Below are 19,150 nucleotides of genomic sequence, written 5' to 3' on the forward strand. Positions count from 1 at the left end.
GTATTGCTTTTCATAATCTATCCTCTCTAATGGGTGAAAAAGACTCCTATTTCTCTCTTGGGTTCAAACTCAATGGGTCCAACTATCATGTTTGAGCTGGTAACATGGAAGCTCACATCAAAGGAAAAGGGCTTTGGGGCTATGTCCAAGGCTCGATTCCCGAACCGGAACCCAAGATAACTTTAATAGAAGGAGGAGAGATAAAAATTCTTGAAGGAGATCAAAGAACCAAGGCCCTTGAAGAATATCTGAAAAACATGAAGAATGGGAAATGAGGAATTTTAAAATCCTCTCTTGGATATTTTCATTCGTAGAAACAAGAATCAATGCAAATATCATAAAGTTCAAGGCTTCTCAAGCACGTGGATATCTTGAGATGTATACCTCTAGGGATTTATCCCACAAATACTATCTCCAAAAGAGGGCGCTAACACTTCAACATGGAGTAATGTCTATTAGAGAGTACTTTGCCGAGCTCTCTTGTAATTGGGATGAGCTTGCTATGCTCGAACCCAAATGGAGTGGTGAAGCCATAGAGCTTGGTCACAAACAATGGGAAGAAGATAGATTTTTTAATTTTTTGAATGGGCTTAGGCCCGAATTCGAACAAATCCGATCTTCTCTTTTATCCGCTTTTTCTTCTCCCCCTCTTGAAGATGTATTAACTAAGTTAAGTGGAGAAGAAACTCGGATGTGTATAAGCAAGAATACCCCAAGTGTATTAGCCACCCCTTCAAATAATGAAGATAATGAAGGTGTAAATGCCGTGTCAAGGCCGGGAAACAACTTAAAGACATACAAGCTTCCTTATTTCAAAAACCAAAATCCAAGTGGACAAGGAGAAATGAGGGACTATAACAAGCTTACTTACTACTTTTGTAAGGAACCGGGGCACATCAAACCAGGGTTACCGGAAGCGCCTACCTAAAAGGGGAAGCGCGAAACGTCGCGCTTCCGAAGCGTGGGGGGGAAGCGTCCCCCTTTTTTGGGAAGCACGCTTCCCTTTAATGGGGGACGCGTTTCCCTTTAATGGGGGACGCGCTTCCCTTTAATGAGAAGCACGCTTCCCATCACGCTTCCCCCTCGCTTCCCCCACGCTTCCCCTCGCTTCCCCCACGATTTCCCCTTCGCTTCCCCCTCACTTCCCCTGTTTTTTTTTTTCATTTTTTTTGTATTTTTTATTTTTATTTTTTTCGCTTCCCCTCGCTTCCGAGACGCTTCCTAGGTCGCTTCCGAGACGCTTCCTAGGTCGCTTCCGAGACACTTCCCGAATCAGTCCTAAGTGGTCCCCCGCTTCCCCGCTTCCTAAAATTTTGAAAGTGCCTCGCTTCCCGCTCCCGCTTCCTCAACTAGCAACCATGCATCAAACCCATGTGTCCAAAGTTAAAAAAGCTTCTTGCCATGGCCACTACATCTCAAGAAGGCCCATCATCTTCAAATGAAGCCCTCTCTCTTCAACAAATCGTAGATGCTCTTCAACCCCTTTTAAAAGGGGCCACTACCGGTGCGGCCATCTCAACCTCTTCTCTCCCCGGTAAGACTTCTTGGCTTTTGGATTCAGGTGCTTTCTTTCATATGACTCCAAGTTTTAATTCTTTTTTCGAGTATACAAAAAATCCCCTTCCATCCTTTGTTTCAACCGCGGATGGAATGTCTCTTAAAGTAAAAGGAATGTGTAACTTTGAAAAACAAGGATTCTTTATTCCAAAAAATAAATTTATACCCAAATTAAACTTAAATTTACTTTCCATTTCTAAACTCTCGAATCATGGGTGTGATATAAAATTCTCATCTAACAAATGTTGGATACAAGATCGCCAGCCCAGGAGATTGATTGGGGAAGGCTCTATGAAGGGTGATCTTTACTATGTTGATTCCCTTTAAGTTCCAAAGAATCCTTTTTGTAATGTTGTTCAAAAAGATATTAATGTATGGCACAAAAGACTTGGACATCCAAATATTGTAAAAATTTTTATTTGCAGTTTATGCAAAAGTGATTTCACTTGTAATGATTGTATACTTGGGAAAATGAAAAAATTACCTTTCTTTCAAAAATCTATGTTTACAACTAGACCGTTTGAAAAAATTGTCCATTCTGATGTATGGGGTCCGACACTAGTTTTATCAAAAGGTGGATTTGCTTACTATGTTATTTTTGTTGACGATTATATGAGATATTGTTGGATTTATTTTCTTAAACACAAATATGAAGTTTTTTCAACTTTTAAAACCTATCATATGATGATTAAGAATCAGTTTAATGAGAATCTTAAAATTTTTAGAACTGACTCAGGTGGAGAATACCTTTCAAATGATTTAAAATATACCTTGAAAATTATGATATTCTCCACCAAAGATCTTGTCCAAAAACCCCTCAACAAAACGGGAAAGCATAAACATATAATAGAGACAACCCGAACTTTGTTGGTCTTTCAAAACATCCCAAAAGGTTTTTGGGCTGAAGCTGCTCTTGAATCTGTTTATCTGATAAATCGGCTACCCTCTAAAAACTTGAACAATATCTCGCCTTTTGAAAAACTCTATACTAAAGAACCTGAATATAGTCGATTAAAAATATTTGGTTGTAAATGCTTTGTTCTTACTGATAAGAACGATAAGCTCTCACCTAAATCGATTCCCTGTGCTTTTCTTGGATATTCCGAAACCCATAAGGGGTTTCGTTGTTATGATATCAAGAATGATAAGTTGTATGTCTCCAGAAATGTGAGTTTTCTGGAAAATGTTAATGGTTTTGAAAAAGGTGAATCCTGTGAAGATAACATAGATTATTCTTTCCTATTTGAAGTGTTAGCTCATGATGATGACAATGAGGATAGTGATGATGGTTTACTCCTAATGACATCAATGAAAATGAAGATAGTTCCCCTCCTCTTCCCTTGGTACCTCAACATAGTAACGAAGAAGATTTAAGAGAACCTATTGTTAGACAGGGCAAATATCGTGCATTTGTATTTGTATTTAAGTTTGGATCCGGATCTGGATCCAAACTACTTGTAACATGTCCAGCCAATATTGGGGCATACTTGTAACCTATTGGAGTTACTTGTAAAGTACCATGTATTAGGTTTTGTTTTATAAACTAAAGGAAGAGATCACGATTTTTCCAATTTGGAAAAACGTGAGCAGTTGCAGCCCCATTATCTTTCTTCCCTGCAGTTTCTTGTTCATCGTTCTAAAGAATTCTGACACCTATAACATATATCCATAGAGATAGAAGTAATTTCAGGAGTGCTATTGAAAAATACAGTGAACTTAGTAGTTCTAGTTCAACAAATGCTGATCTACGAAGAACTGAGAGAAGTAGAAGAGTACCCTCTAGGTTTGTCTCATTTGATTCTTTTTCACTCTTACTTTGAACCAAGGAATTTTGAAGAAGCTAAAAAATGTATAGAATGACAATAAGCTATGCAAAATGAACTCACTGCTCTTAGGAAAGCAGAGACATGGGAATTCCAAACTCTACCTATTGGAAAGAAAACCATAGGCTGTCGTTGGGTATTTAAGATTAAGACGAAGAGCGATGGATCTCTGAAGAGATACAAAGCTCGATTAATTGTTAAAGGTTATAGTCAAGAGTATGAAGAAACTTTTGCGCCCGTTGCTCGAATGGTAACTGTGTGATATCTCATCTCTGCTGCTTCTATCAACAAATGAAACATCTATCAAATGGATGTTAAGAATGCTTTTCTGAATATTGATTTGAATGAAGAGGTTTACATGGATGCTCCACTTGGAATGAAGACTTTCAAAGGGAAGGTGCTTCGCCTTAGGAAATCCTTTTATGGCTTAAAACAAGCCTCTAAGGCTTGGTATGATAGCTTTAACTCTATAATGATAGAAAATGGTTTTTCATCTTGCTTTACTGATACTGCTTTATTTGTTAAGAAATCTAATGCATGGATTGTTATTTTACTTTTATATGTGGATGATATGCTTATAACCGGAAGTGATTTTAAAGGGGTTAAAAGCATAAAATCAATTTTAAAGGATAAGTTTGAAATGTCTGACTTGGGTTTTCTAACTTATTTTTTGGGTATTGAAGTAACTTACTCTCATAGAAGATATTTTTTGTCTCAAACTAAGCTTGCGTCTGAGATTATTGACAGGTAGGTATTACTGATGATAAGGTTTGTGAAACTCCTGCTATAGTAGGAGCTAAAATGAAGATTGATGATGGTGTTCTTCTCTCCGATCCTACTCCCTACAGATTGCTTGTAGGATCGTTGATGTATCTGAGTATTACAAGACCAGATATCTCACATGCAGTTTATACGGCAAACCAGTTTCAGCATACACCAACCTCCGTTCACATGAGTGCTATCTTACGAGTCGTAAGATACATAAAGGGCACTCTAAATAAGGGAGTTTTCTTGTCCTCTTCCTCTGATTTTAAATTAATTGCATATACAGAATCTGATTGGGGATGTGACCCAAATAATCGTCACTCCACCACTGGTTTTTGTGTGTTCTTAGGAGATTCGCTGATTTCATGGAGATGTAAGAAGCAGCAAAATGTGTCTCTATCATCAACTGAAGTCGAATATCGTGCCATGACGACTACTACTATGGAAATTGTATGGATCCATCAGTTGCTGGAAGATATGGGGATCACAATAGAATGGCCCACCAAACTATGCTATGACAACAAAAGTTCGATTTATATTGCTAAGAATCACACTTTCCATGAGCGGACCAAACACATAAAAATGGATTGTCATTATGTTCGTGAGGCGTATCTCAAACGAGTCATTGACCTTTCATATGTCACATCAGAATATCAGTTGACAAATTTCTTCACTAAAACTTTGTGTGCTCCGCGCTTCAACTTTCTTCTTAGCAAACGTTCGGTCATCCTGCCCTAAGTTTGAGGGGGGGGGGGTGTTAAATTATGTAATCAAATCATGTAATGTTATGTATATATATATTATATATATATATATATATATAAGGTAATACATATATATATATATTAATATATATGTGTATGTATCTACTTATTATATATATAAAATATATATTTCTATTATTTAGCCATAGGGGTAGTTTAGTCTTTTTCTCATTTTTGTATTGTATTTTTTTTCCTTTTTATTTTTCTTTTTTTTTCTCTTTTTTTCTTTTTTGTACCCTTTGTACTCATATTCAAAAAATGAGTGTAGCTGAGATGTGTATGCTTCGATGGATGTGTGGAAATACAATAAAAGATAAGATTTGAAATGAGGAGATACGTAAGAAGGTAGGCGTTGCATCCATTGAAAAGAAGATGAGAAAAAATCGCTTACGGTGGTTTGGACATATTCGGCGAAGGCCTAATGATGCTCCAGTTAGAAGGATGGACAAATGAAAAAATATATTAGTCAAAAGAGGTCGAGGTAGGCCTAAGAAGACTTGGATGGAGATAATAGGAAAGAATATGAATGCTTTGAACCTCACCGAGGACATGACATTGGATAAAAATGATTGGAGGAGAAGGATTCACGTGGAGGACCCAGAATGATTTTCTTTTTTGGTTCATACCGCCGACCCCAATTGTTTTGGGATGAAGGCGTAGTTGTTGTTGTTGTTGTACCCTTTGTACTTTGTACCTTGGGGGGGCCACCACTAGTCGTTGGGCCCCTCCAAGGGTCTTTCCAAGCCCTATATAAAGGGCTCTCCTCCATTGTATTTTTCAAGGCTTTGGGATTATAGCCCAAGCTTGTGTTAGTGGAACTTATGAATTTTGGGTTTGTATTTGTGCATTTGTGAGTTTGTATTGTGCATTGTGTGCACAAGTGTTTCAAGTGTTCTTGTTGGGCGTTTGTATACACATTTATTTCCAAGAATATTGTAATATTGTTCGTAGTATCTTGTTGGAGATACTTTCACAGTACCTTCCTGCAGTTCAAGTAGTTATCGAGGGACACAAGTTATTTGTTGACCTATGGATGTGCGGTGTTCTTGGCCAGTGTGTCCTCCACAAACAGTTAGGAGACACCCTTAGAGCAATTAGATGTGGTTCATGAGTTTCTGGATGTCTTTTCGAAGGACTTACCGAGTTTTTCACCTCATAGGGAGATCGAGTTAGTGCCTGGCACAACACTGTGTCGCGTGTCCCATATTGCATGACACTTGCAGAGCTTGTTGAGCTGAAGAAGCAGCAGTAGAAACTTCTTGACAAGAGTTTCATAAGGCCGAGTATGTCAGCTTGGGGTGCACCAGTCTTGTTTGTCATGAAAAAGGATGGATCTACATACTACCTCATGCTGAATCAGGTCACTATGAAGAACAAATACCCTTTGCTCATGATTGATGATTTGCTTGACCAGTTGCACACGACAAAGGTGTTCTCTAAGATTGATCTTCGTTCAGGGTACCATCAGTTACAGATCAAGGAAGAGGATATCCCGAAGACGACGTTCAGGTTCAGATACTGATATTACGAGTTCTTGGTGATGTCTTTTAGACTCCCTAATACCCTCCAGCATTTATGGACTTGATTAATCGAATCTTTAGGTTGTGGCTAGATCAGTTTGTCATCGTATTCATTGATGACATCCTGATATATTTTGAGAGCGTGGAGGAGCATAGACAACACTTGAGGATCGTGTTGTAGACACTAAGAGAACATAAACTGTATGCTAAGTTCTCTAAGTGTGAGTTTTGCCTTGATCGGGTGATATTCCTTGGTCACGTTATGTCAAAGAAGGGAGTAGAGGTGGATCCGGCCAAGTTAGGCAATGTTGTCTTGGGAGCAGTCAAAGTCAGTCTTAGAGGTCCAAAGTTTCTTGGGGTTGGAAGGCTACTACTGTTAATTCGTATAGGACTTCTCGTGTATAGCTGCTCTGATGACTAGACTACTGTAAAAGGGGGTGAAGTTTGTGTGGTCACCTCGATGCGATGAGAGTTTTTAGGAGCTGAAGAGGAGGTTGACCTCAACTCTAGTTTTGTCCTTGCCTTCTGTGATGGGAGGGTTCGTAGTGTCTAGCGATGCCTCAGGGATCGGTCTGAGTTGTGTCTTGATGCAGCACATGAAGGTCATTGCTTACGCTTCTCGGTAGCTGAAGGTGCACAATAAGAACTATCACACATGACTTGGAGTTAGCGGCCGTTGTCTTCGCGTTGAAGATTTGACGCCACTACTTGTATGGAGAGCAGTTCGAGGTTCTGTCTGACCACAAGAGCCTCAAATATATTTTCACGCTGAGGGACCTGAACTTGAGGCAGTGCAGGTTGTTAGAGTTCCTTAAGGACTATGAGTTCACCATCGCTTACTACCCTGGTAAAACGAATATAGTGGTAGATGCGCTGAGCAAGAAGACATCGATTACAACAACCAACTTGATTGATTGGAGATTGGACTTGCTTGAGGAGTTTGTCAAGTGACAACAGTTTACAAACGAAACCGAACACATCTTATCCTTTATGCAGGGATGAAGGTGCGACCTAAGATTATTGATCGTATTGAGGAGCTTTCAGTCGCTCGATCCGGACTTCGAGAAGTTGTGCGAGAGTGCCAAGAAGCCAGGTGATCAGTTTCATCGTGAGGAGGATGAGACTATCATGTTTGGAGACAGATGATGGGTTCTGAAGGTACTGCGGGAGGAGCTGATGAGTGAGGCCCACACGTCAAAGTATTCTGTTCATCCGGGTTCTACCAAGATGTTTAAGGACCTTTAAAGGACATATTGGTAGAACGAGATAAAACAGGATGTTGCAGAGTTTGTATCTCGATGCCTCATTTGCCAACAACTGAAGATCGAGCATCAGAGAGCTGGTGGACTACTGCAACCTTTGGACATCTCCTAGTGGAAGTGAGACGACATATCGATGGACTTCATCGTGGGTTTGTCGAGGATCCCTCGTCAACATGATGCCATCTGGCTGATTGTAGACAAGTTGACGAAGAGTGCCCATTTTCTGTCAATCAGGGAGAGTCAAAGCTTGGAGAGCCTTGCATATTTTTATGTGGATGAGATTGTCAGACTTCACGGGGTAACACGTTCTATCGTGTCAGACCGAGATCCTCGCTTCACGTTGTAAAAGTATCTTCAACAAGATACTACAATCAAGACCCAATATTCTCGATGAAAGACAAGTGCACACATGCACAATAAGAACACTAAGAACACTAGTGCACAAAAGCACAAATCAATCAATCTCACAAATGCACTAAAAAATGAATATAATCTTTATTGAACACTTGGGCTTTGACCCAAAGCCATACCAAATACAATAGAGGGAGGCCCTTTTTATAGGGCAAGGGAAGACCCTTGGAGGGGCTCCCACATAGTCGCTGGAGCCCCTCCAACAGTCACAAATGTGATCGTTGGAGGGGTCCAACGACTAGTGGTGGGCCCCCAAGGTACAAAAAAGTATATTGAAAAAAGAAAAAAGAAAAAAGAAAAAAGGAAAAAGAAAAGAAAAGAAAAAAAGAATTTACAAAAAACATATTCAAGAATTGAATATTCATAAAAGGGGCAAAAGACAGAACTACCCCTATGGCGAATAATATATTATATATATAATAGGTAAATACATATATATATTATATATATGTATATGTATTACCTTATATATATAAAATATATATTGGATTGCAATATTCGATTACATAATTTAACACCCCCTCAAACTTAGGGCAAGATGATCAAAAGTTTGCCAAAGAGGAAATTGAACCGCGGAGCACACAAAGCTTTGGTGAAGAAATCTGTCAACTGATATTATGAAGTTACATATAGAAGATCGATAACTCCTTTCAGATACGCTTCCCGAACATAGTGACAGTCCATCTAAATGTGTTTAGTCCGCTCATGAAAAGTATGGTTTTTGACAATGTATATTGTACTCTTGTTATCAGAGCATAGCTTGGTGGGCCCTTCTATTGTGATCCCCATGTCTTCTAATAGCTGATAAATCTATATAATTTTCATGGTAGTAGTCGCCATGGCATGATATTCAGCTTCTGTTGATGATAGAGACACTTTTTGTTGATTCTTACATCTCCATAAGATCAGCGAGTCTTCTAAAAACACACAAAAACCAGTGGTGGGGTGACGGTTATTTGGGTCACCTCTCCCGTCAGAGTCAGTATAAACAACTAATTTTAATTCAGAAGAAGAGGATAAGAACACTCCCTTGTTTAGAGTACCTTTTATGTATCTCACAATTCGCAAGGTGACACCCATATGGACTGATGTTCGTGCATGTTGGAACTTACTTGAGTATGAACTTCATGAGAAATATCTGGTCTAGTAATACTTAGATACATCAATGATCCCATAAGCTGCTTGTAGGGGGTGAGATCGGAGAGAGGAATGTCATCATCAATTTTCATTTTAGCTCCTACTATAACAAGAGTTTCACAAACTTTATCATCCGTAATACCTGACCTGTCAATAACCTCAGATGCAAGCTTAGTTTGAGACAAAAAGTACCCTCTATGAGAGTATGCCACTTTAATACCCAAAAAATAAGTTAGAAATCCCAAATCAGACATTTCAAATCTATCATTTAAAATTGATTTTATGCTTTTAACCTCTTTAGTATCACTTCCGGTTATTAGCATATCATCCACATACAAAAGCAGAATGACAATCCCTGCACTGATTTTTCTAACGAACAAAACAGTGTTAGTGAAACAGGATGAAAACCCATTTTCTAACATAACAGAGTTAAACCTATCATACCAAGCCTTGGGGGCTTGTTTTAAACCATAAAGTGCTTTTCGAAGGCGAAACACTTTCCCTTTGGGAGTCTCCATTCCAGGTGGAGCATCTATATATACCTCTTTATTCAAATCGCCATTTAGGAAGACATTTTTAACATCCATTTGATAGATGTTCCATTTGTTAATTGAGGCAACGGTAATGAGACATCGGACAATGACCATACGGGCCACAGGGGTAAACGTTTCTTCATAGTCAATCCCGTATTCTTGATTATATCCCTTTGCAACTAACAACGTTTTATATCTCTCAAGAAATCCATCACTCTTAGTCTTTACCTTATATACCCATCTGCACCCTATAGCTTTCTTACCCTTAAGAAGATCTTGAAATTCTCAAGTTTTTGCCCTGTTGAGAGCCGAAAGTTCACATTCCATTGCTTTCAGTCACTCAACATTCTTTTTTGCTTCGTCGAAGTTTCTGGGTAATACATAGGAACAAATTGCGCTAAGACAGACTCTATGTTTAAGAGTAAAGAAATCATATGAAATGAACCTAAAAGGCATCTTTTTATTTCTCTCAGTTCTTCGTAGATTTTCATCATTTATTGAATTGGAACCATTAGGTTCACTGTATTTTTCAATCGCACTCATAAAATTGTTTCTGTCTCTATGGGTATATGTTATAGGGTCTCTCGATGCCCCTTCATCACTATGTTGAGAGATAGGAGGATGAAAGGGAAAAACTTTTTTGTCTTCTTTATCATTGACCTCATTAGATGAAAGCTCATCATCACTATCATCATCATGAGCTAATAATTCAAATAAAAAGGAGTAATCCATGTTTTCTTCAAAAGGTTCACTTCTTTCAAAACCATTAACATTCTCCAGAAAACTCATATTTCTGGAAACATATAATTTATCATTCTTAATATCATAACAACGAAACCCTTTTTGGGTTTCGGAATATTCAAAAAACGTGCAGGTAATGGCTTTTGGTGAAAGCTTGTCGTTCTTTTCAGTAAGAACAAAACATTTGCAACCAAAAATTCTCAACCGACTATAGTCGGGCTCTTTGGTATACAACATTTGAAAAGGTGAGATATTGTTCAAGTTTTTCGAAGGTAGCCAATTTATTAAATTGACATATGCTAAGGCAGCTTCAGCCCAAAAACCTTTTGGGATGTTTTGAGAAATAAGTAGGGTTCGAGTTGTCTCTATTATGTCTATGCTTTCTTTTGGCTAAGCCATTTTGTTGAGGGGTTTTCAGACAAGATCTTTGGTAAAGAATACCATGACTTTCAAGATAGTTTTGAATTCACTTGAAAGGTATTCTCCACCAGAGTCAGTTCTAAAAATTTTTAGTTCCCCATTGAATTGATTTTTAATCATCATATGATAGGTTTTAAAGTTCGAAAAAACTTCATATTTGTGTTTAAGAAAATAAATCCAACAATATCTCGTGTAGTCGTCAACAAAAATGACATAACATGCAAAACCTTCTTTTGATAAAACAGAGGCCGGTCCCCATACATCGGAATGGACAATTTCGAAAGGTCTTGTTGTAAACATAGATCTTTGACAAAAAAGGTAATTTTTTCATTTTCCCAAGTATACAACCATTACAATTGAAATCACTTTTACATAGACTTTTAACAAAAGGTAAATGAGAAATTTTTACAATATTTGGATGTCCAAGTCTCTTGTGACATACATTAATATCTTTTTGATGGACAACATTACAAAATGGGTTCTTTGAGATTTGAAGAGAATCGACGTAGTAAAGATCGCCCTTCTAGAGCCTTCTCCAATCAACTTCCTGAACCGGCGATGTCGTATCCAACATTTGTTAGACGAAAATCTTATATCACACCCATTATCCGAGAGTTGAGAAATCGAAAGTAAATTTAAGTTTAATTTAGGTATAAATCTAATTTTTGGAATAAAAAAACCTTAAGTATAATATCTTTTTCCTCCTTGGTTGCTTGAACTTTGGTTTTGATTCTTGAAATGAGGAGGCTTGTAGGTTCTTAAATTGCTCCCCTGTCCTGAAACAACATTAACACCTTCATTTTCTTCATGATTGGAAGGTGTGGCTAGAACACTTGGGTTATTCTTACTTATACCCATACGTATCTCTTTCCCACTTAGTTTAGTAATTACATCTTCAATAGAGGGGGAAGTGAAAACGGATAGTAGAGAAGATCGAATTTGCTCGAATTCGTGCCTAAGTCCGTTTAGGAAGTTAAAGAAGTGATCTTCCTCTAATTGCTTGTATCTAAGTTCAATAGCTTCACTACTCCATTTGGGCTCAAGCAAACTCATCCCAAATAGAAGATAATTCAACAAAGTACTTTCAAATAGACATCTCATTTTATTGTAGGGTCAAAGCCCTTTTTTGAAGGTAGTACTTGTGAGACAAGTCTCTTGACGTATACATCTTCTCAAGATATTGCCAAGCTTCGGAAGCTTTCTTGAATTTGATGATGTTGGCATTAATCTTGGTTTCAACGGATGAGAAGATCCAAGATAGAATCTTGAAATTTCTTATTTCCCATTTGTCATGTTTCTTCGAATATTCTTCAAGAGCCTTTTGTCTTTCTTTACCTTCAAGAATTTTTATTTCTCCTCTTTTAACCATCGTAATTTTTGGTTCGGGTTCCGGTATTGAACCTTGAACATATCCCGAACGCCCCTTTCTTTTGATATGGGCTTCCATGTTTCTGGCCCAAACATGATAATTTGAGTCATTGAGTTTAAACCCAAGGGAGAAGTGAGTCTTTTTCGCCCATTAGAGAGGAGAGAAGGTGAATAAAGATACATACCAGAATGGAAATCTAGATCTTTTTTGATGAAGAAGCCTTCTAAAATATTGAACGAATGAATGGATTCACGCCAATCTCTAAAAGCTTGAAGGCGCGTTTTTTGAGGCACCCAAGAATGTGAAGAATAACACGATCTTCCTTCTTCAAACCTCACTTTGATACCATGTAAAAGTATCTTCAACAAGATACTACAATCAAGACTCAATATTCTTGATGAAAGACAAGTGCACACATGCACAATAAGAACACTAAGAACACTTGTGCACAAAAGCACAAATCAATCAATCTCACAAATGCACTAAAAAATGAATATAATCTTTATTGAACACTTGGGCTTTGACCCAAAGCCATACCAAATACAATAGAGGGAGGCCCTTTTTATAGGGCAAGGGACGACCCTTGGAGGGGCTCCCACATAGTCGTTGGAGCCCCTCCAACGGTCACAAATGTGACCGTTGGAGGGGCCCAACGACTGGTGGTGGGCCCCCAAGGTACCAAACTACATTGAAAAAAGAAAAAAGGAAAAAGGAAAAAGAAAAGAAAAAAAGAATTTACAAAAAACATATTCAAGAATTGAATATGCGTAAAAAGGAGGAAAAGACAGAACTACCCCTACGGCTAATAATATATTATATATATGTATATGTATTACCTTATTTATATAAAATATATATTGGATTACAATATTCAATTACATAATTTAACACACGTCTCGTTTTTAGCATCAGTTGCAGAAGGCCGTGCGTACCACATTGAAGTTCAACACGACTTTTCACCCACAGATTGATGGGCAGACAAAGTGCAGGATCCAGACTCTTGAGGACATGATTAGAGCGTGCGTGCTGGGTTGAACAGGGAATTGGGACAAACATATGATGCTTGCACAATTTTCGTACAACAATAGTTACTGTGTCAGTATTGGCATGACCCCAAAGCTCTATATGGTAGACTATGTAGATCTCCAGTGTGATGAGACGAGGTTGGAGTGAGAGTAGTGGAGTCTTCAGATTCTATCTAGCACTACTCTGACCAGGTGCGGATGATTCGTCAATGTTTGATTGCAGCGCAGAGCAGAAAGAAGAGCTACAACGACCAGTGGTGTAGGGAGCTTAGCTTTGTTGTGGGCGATCATGTGTTTGTTCGAATATCGCGTACGAAGAGTGTGTTCAGGTTTGGAAAGAAGGGGAAGCTTAGTTCTCGGTACATTGGACCTTTTGAGATCCTCGAGCGCATTGGCGAGTTAGCTTACTGTATGACACTTCCTCGTTAGTTTTTTTAGATCCACAATGTGTTCTACGTTTCGATGTTCAAGAAGTATGTGCCCGATGTTTCATACGTTATTCACTATAAGGCAGTCGAGGTACAACCTGAGATGATAACGAAGGAGAGACTGACAGAGATTATGGATCACCAGGAGAAGACACTTCGGAGTATAACGATTTCGTTCGTGAAAGTGCATTAGCAACATCACAGACTGGACGAGTGCACATGGGAGCTTGAGGCCGATATGCACGAACACTACCCATATTTATTCGGTACGTTATAATTTAGTAGACAAAATTCTTTTAAGGTGGTAGGGATGTAATATCTCATAATTTTTTATGATTTTTTAAAGTCAAAAATATAATTTTTGAATTATATACTTATATTGAAATTGATAAAAATCGTGAAAAAATAATTAAATAGAGGTAACGTCAGCTAGGTCTCGGCATGGCCCAGAGCACATAGATAAGAGCTAATTGGGTTTATTATAATTTGAGAAATTTATTGGTTTTAACCTTTAAATTCGAGCAAAATTTAGGTTAAATTCAGGCAAAATTTGGAAGCAAAATTGAGGTAAGAACACCGTTACATTCGCCTCGGAACATAGATCTCGTAAGAGCTCTGTTTTCTCGAAATCGGATTACAGTCCACCCGAAAAATGCGTTTTTAAAAAATGATCGACCTCTATTTTTGAGCTTTTTCTTGTTTGGATCAGACTAGATCTGCTTCATTTAATCCATGTTAATATGAATCTTGATTCAATCCAGGATCCACATTGACTAGCCTCTGGTCCTGGTTGGGATCCATTTGGATTTGGATCCCAGATCCAAATCTGGATCCATAATCCATCCATGGCAATTCTAAAATTGAAATGAATTTAAAGTTTTAAAAATAACTTTTTAAATAAGAATAAGGTAGAGTTCTACCTATTTCTACCCGCCCCCCATTGAATATTCCTATGGAATATAAAATAATTAAAATAATAAAAAATAAATCCAAAGATAAAATCTAGAAGCTAAGGAGGTTAGGGAGTAGAGTTCTATACTTAGTAGAACTCTACCCATTTAGAGAGAAGGGCATCTAGAAGGGGACATCACCCCTCTCTAAAAAAAATCATAAAATATATAAAAAGGGGTCTAGAGAGCTCTTTCTCTAGAATTGGTGAGAGAGAGAGAGAGAGAGAGAGAGAGAGAGAGAGAGAGAGAGAGAGAGAGAGAGAGAGAGGTTTAGTTGGGTTTGAGAAAAAAAGAAAGAAGAAGAAAACAAGCCATTCATCATTTTTTTTCTATTTTTTCATACTTCGAATCAAGGTACGGGTTTCTTTCTAAATTCGCATGGGAAAGTGAATCATATGAACTAATTTGAGCATAGGTTTAGAGAAAAAAAAGAAAAATCTAATTTCAAAGCTTTATATATATTGCTGATTATATATATATATATATTGTTCATGATTGTCGATTTTCCTGTTCATGCAATTTGAATATATATATATATATATATATATATATATATATATTTCAGGTTTGACGATTTTCCCTGTTCATGCAATCTGAATATAATTATGTATATATATTTCAGGTTTGTCGAGTTTCCATGCTCATGCAATCTGAAAATATTTATAGATATATATTTCAGTTTGGTCGATTTTCCTGCTCATGCATCTAAAACTATATACGTGGTTCAAATTTGTGTATTTTTATGTTCATGTATCTGAAAAGATACATGTGTTTCAGATTGGTCGATTTCCTTGTTCATGCATTTGAAAATATGCATGTGTTTCAACTTTGTCGATTTCCGTCCTCATGCATCCGAAATATATGTGTTTTTTGATTTACCGATTTTATATTCATAAATATGTGTTTTTGATTTTGCCGATTTTATTGCTTCTGAAATATGCACATGTATTTTAGTTCTGTCGACTACCTGATCATGCTATTTTCTGCAGCAGTATATCATGTGTTGACCGATCCATGTACATGAATCTGTCCAACAACTGTGTATACTTATGTCTGGCTGATCCATGTACATGAGTCTGTTCATGTACATGAATCAGCCTAGCTAATGTGATTAAGACTGGCCGATCCATGTACATGAATCTGTTCATGTACGTGAATACGACCAGCTGATGTAATTTATTTTTTGGCCAACTGTTTACTTATTTTCTATTCAAGAGTTATATTCTATGTTCAGTTGATATGATGTGAATTCACAACTGGCCGATCCATGTACATGAATATGTTCGTGTACATGAATCAGACTAGCTGATGTGAATTCATAACTAGCCAATTCATGTACATGAATCTGTTCATATACTGTTCATGTACATGAGCCAATCTAGCTGATGATATTTATATCTGGTCGATCAATGTACATGAACTTGTTTATGTACATGAATCAAACCAGCCAATGAGATTTATGTCTGACTGATGTTCATGTACATGGATCATCCCAACTGATGTTAATATAGGTCTGACTCATCCATGTACATGAACTTGTTCGTGTACATGAATTATTTATGCTTGGTCAATCCATGTATATGAAAGCTGATGATATTTCATGTTTGGTCGATCCATGTACATGAATCTGACTCGTAGTTGCATATTTTTTGATATGGTCGATACATGTACATGAATTTGATCATGAACATGAATCTGACCGGTTGTTGTGATGTTATGTATGATCGATACATGTACATGAATCTGATCATGTACATGAAACTGACCAATAATTGGTTACTTTTGGACTGGTCGATCCATGTGCATGAATCTGACCATCCGTGGTTAATTTGTTGCATAGCCGACTCATGTTTTTAAAACCGATCATGTGCACGAATCTGATCGACACTTATAATTTCTATGTAGCTGATTTACGTACATGAAGATGATCATGTACATGAATCTGATTGAAAAATGTAATTTTCTGACTTGGTACATAAATCTGATTCTAAACCGATCAGTTTGTAATTGTGCATATCATACACATGAATATGAAAATAATTAGATGTTTGCATGACTGAGATCATATGCATGTTTGGTTGATTATATATTCATTGATCATGAATGGTGTGGTCCGTAAGCTTCTATTTGCTTGTGTATGTGCTTGGCTAAATGTGCATTCTTTTTGTTTTTTGAATGTGCATTGTGAACATGTTTGGAAACTGTGTGTGTTCTTGTTCACTAAAATTTTGAAATTGACATAAATTATTTGTTGAGATATGTTAGTGGTTATGTGTGAACCAGTGTTATTAAAAGCGCGCCTCAAGGCGCAAAAAGCGTGCCTCGCCTCAAGGCGAGGGGCTTTTTTGAGGCGCAGGCATAAGGCGCAAAAGCTCTGGGGCGCACGCCTCAAGGTGAGGCGTATGCCTCACCTTGTTTTGGTAAATTTATATTTTTCATCCATTTTACATTGAAATTTGAGGATCTCAGTTGGAACTTGGGTCTGGCCCATGTATGGTATGAAAGTTCACAAATATCATATATTAATTGGACCCTTCGGGTCTGACCCAAATTCTTTTTTAACCTTTTTATTTATCATCAAACCCAAACCATTGACACCCCTAGGTGAAAGGTGCTTGCCTGAATCAACTTGATTGATTGAACTTGAAAGGTAAAGTTCTTGAATTAAGTTTTGAGCCTGAAGTGGACCTTGTTGGGGCATTTGCACAAGAGCTCCAAACCAAACTAGTTTTTGTCCTTTTAAATCTCTTTTTTTTCTTAATTAGCCATGGAGAAGCTGCTGCTATAGCTTTGACTTGAGTCATTGTCTGCAGTATAAAGCTGCACGAGTGCTCTTCATCTTACCATTGAATATAGTTTCTCATTTTCCTTTCATTGCCAAATAAAATAATTAATAGAGAAGAGTTTGTCTTTCTATGTTGTTCTATTGTAAACGAGTATCGGTTTTTTAGTATATTTTAACTTTTGTTGGTTAATCTCATATATTTTTCAGTTATTTCAGTTATGTAATTAGTTTTTTTTAGTCAAGGGCGACAACCCTAAACCTAAACAAATCGGGTCTGATCCATAAGAAACTGGGTCCCAAACATAAGCCCAAGAAAAAAAATTTCTTCGGGGGGGGGGGGGGAGAGCCCCCGGACCCCTCCTTCTGTAAGGGCAAAAACTCTGAATCAGACTCCACAACTCATCAGTTTCTTAATATATTTTAACTTTTGTTGATTAATCTCATATATTTTCCAGTTATGTACTCAGTTTTTTAGTTACTTTTATATGTTAATCTCATATTTTTTAGAATAATCTCATATATTTTAACTTTTGTTGGTAATCTCATATATTTTCCTGTTATTTCAGTTATGTAATCAGTTTATTAGTATATTTTAACTTTTTTTGGTTATTCTCATATATTTTCCAGTTATGTAATCAGTTTTTAGTTACTTTATATGTTAATCTCATATTTTTTAGTACTTATTTGAGATTTTCTATTTCTTATAGATTGTTATTAAATCAGTAAAGCATTTCTTTATTTATTTGTATTTTTAGATATTTTTTATAATATTTTTTAAGTTTTCAATTTTTTTTTGAGGCTTACGTTTTACGCCTCGAGGCTTACGCCTCGCCTCGGTTTTTGGTGGAGCGCCTCGCTACGCCTCAACGCTTTTCACAACACTGGTGTGAACCACTGCGGGATTATGTGGGTCAGGCGCATGTGTTGCTCTAATGTTGTTGATTTGTTTATGCATTGCAAAATAATTTTTGAAAGTTATTGCTTTTTTAAATTTAATTACATGGTTAAATTTTAAGGGTTAGACCCAAAATTGTTTTTTAATGTTGATTTGCAAAACGGTTGTTATGTAAAGAACTTGAAACTGATTTGAAATGGTAAAAGAGACCAAATAGTGTAATTAATCTCTTCCTTGATGTCTCTTTCACAGTGTGAAAATCTTAAATGACGGTCATAGATGACCGTGATGATATTAAAACTCCGTGTGCAATTGTGGCCTAGAACCTGATGTGTGGTTCACTTCCCGGCTACGCTTTTAGGGAGCTTTCATCACTTTGTCTGGGGGTGGTGGTATTGACTCAGCTGTAGTTATTAGTATACAAAAAAAGTAACGTCAGTGGATGTTGATTTTCCTGATATCTCGGCTTTAGATGTTGATTTCTAATGTTCCGATTGATAGTGTTGATTCCTGATATCGGTCGAGAAACAAGTGTGGAACCTAGTAAATAAAATACAAATTGTGTGTTAAGCTATGATTGTGAACTTAACTTGTACTTCTGAAATTGCCTTTTTTTAGTATCCACGGGTTTAAGGAAAAGTGAAAATTAAACTTGTGTGCATTTAATAGGGACATGTATGCAAAAACAACTCTGATAAATAACTTAATAAGTTATTCATGCATGTGCATTAAATCATGCATATTTCATTGTTCAACATTAGTTCA

At 37.1% G+C, this 19,150-nt stretch overlaps 1 protein-coding gene across 2 annotated transcripts in view; it reads left to right on the forward strand.

Annotated features, from left to right (window-relative positions):
* RAP74 (transcription initiation factor IIF subunit alpha RAP74) overlaps nt 1-19,150 on the forward strand; it is a 63,385-nt gene that overhangs the window by 37,080 nt on the left and 7,155 nt on the right. The gene's annotated exons all lie outside the window — the stretch shown is intronic.

Source organism: Nuphar pumila, chromosome 5 (genome assembly GCF_984573655.1).
Source record: "Nuphar pumila chromosome 5, dmNupPumi1.hap1.1, whole genome shotgun sequence".
In the NCBI taxonomy this organism is placed as follows: Eukaryota; Viridiplantae; Streptophyta; class Magnoliopsida; order Nymphaeales; family Nymphaeaceae; genus Nuphar; species Nuphar pumila.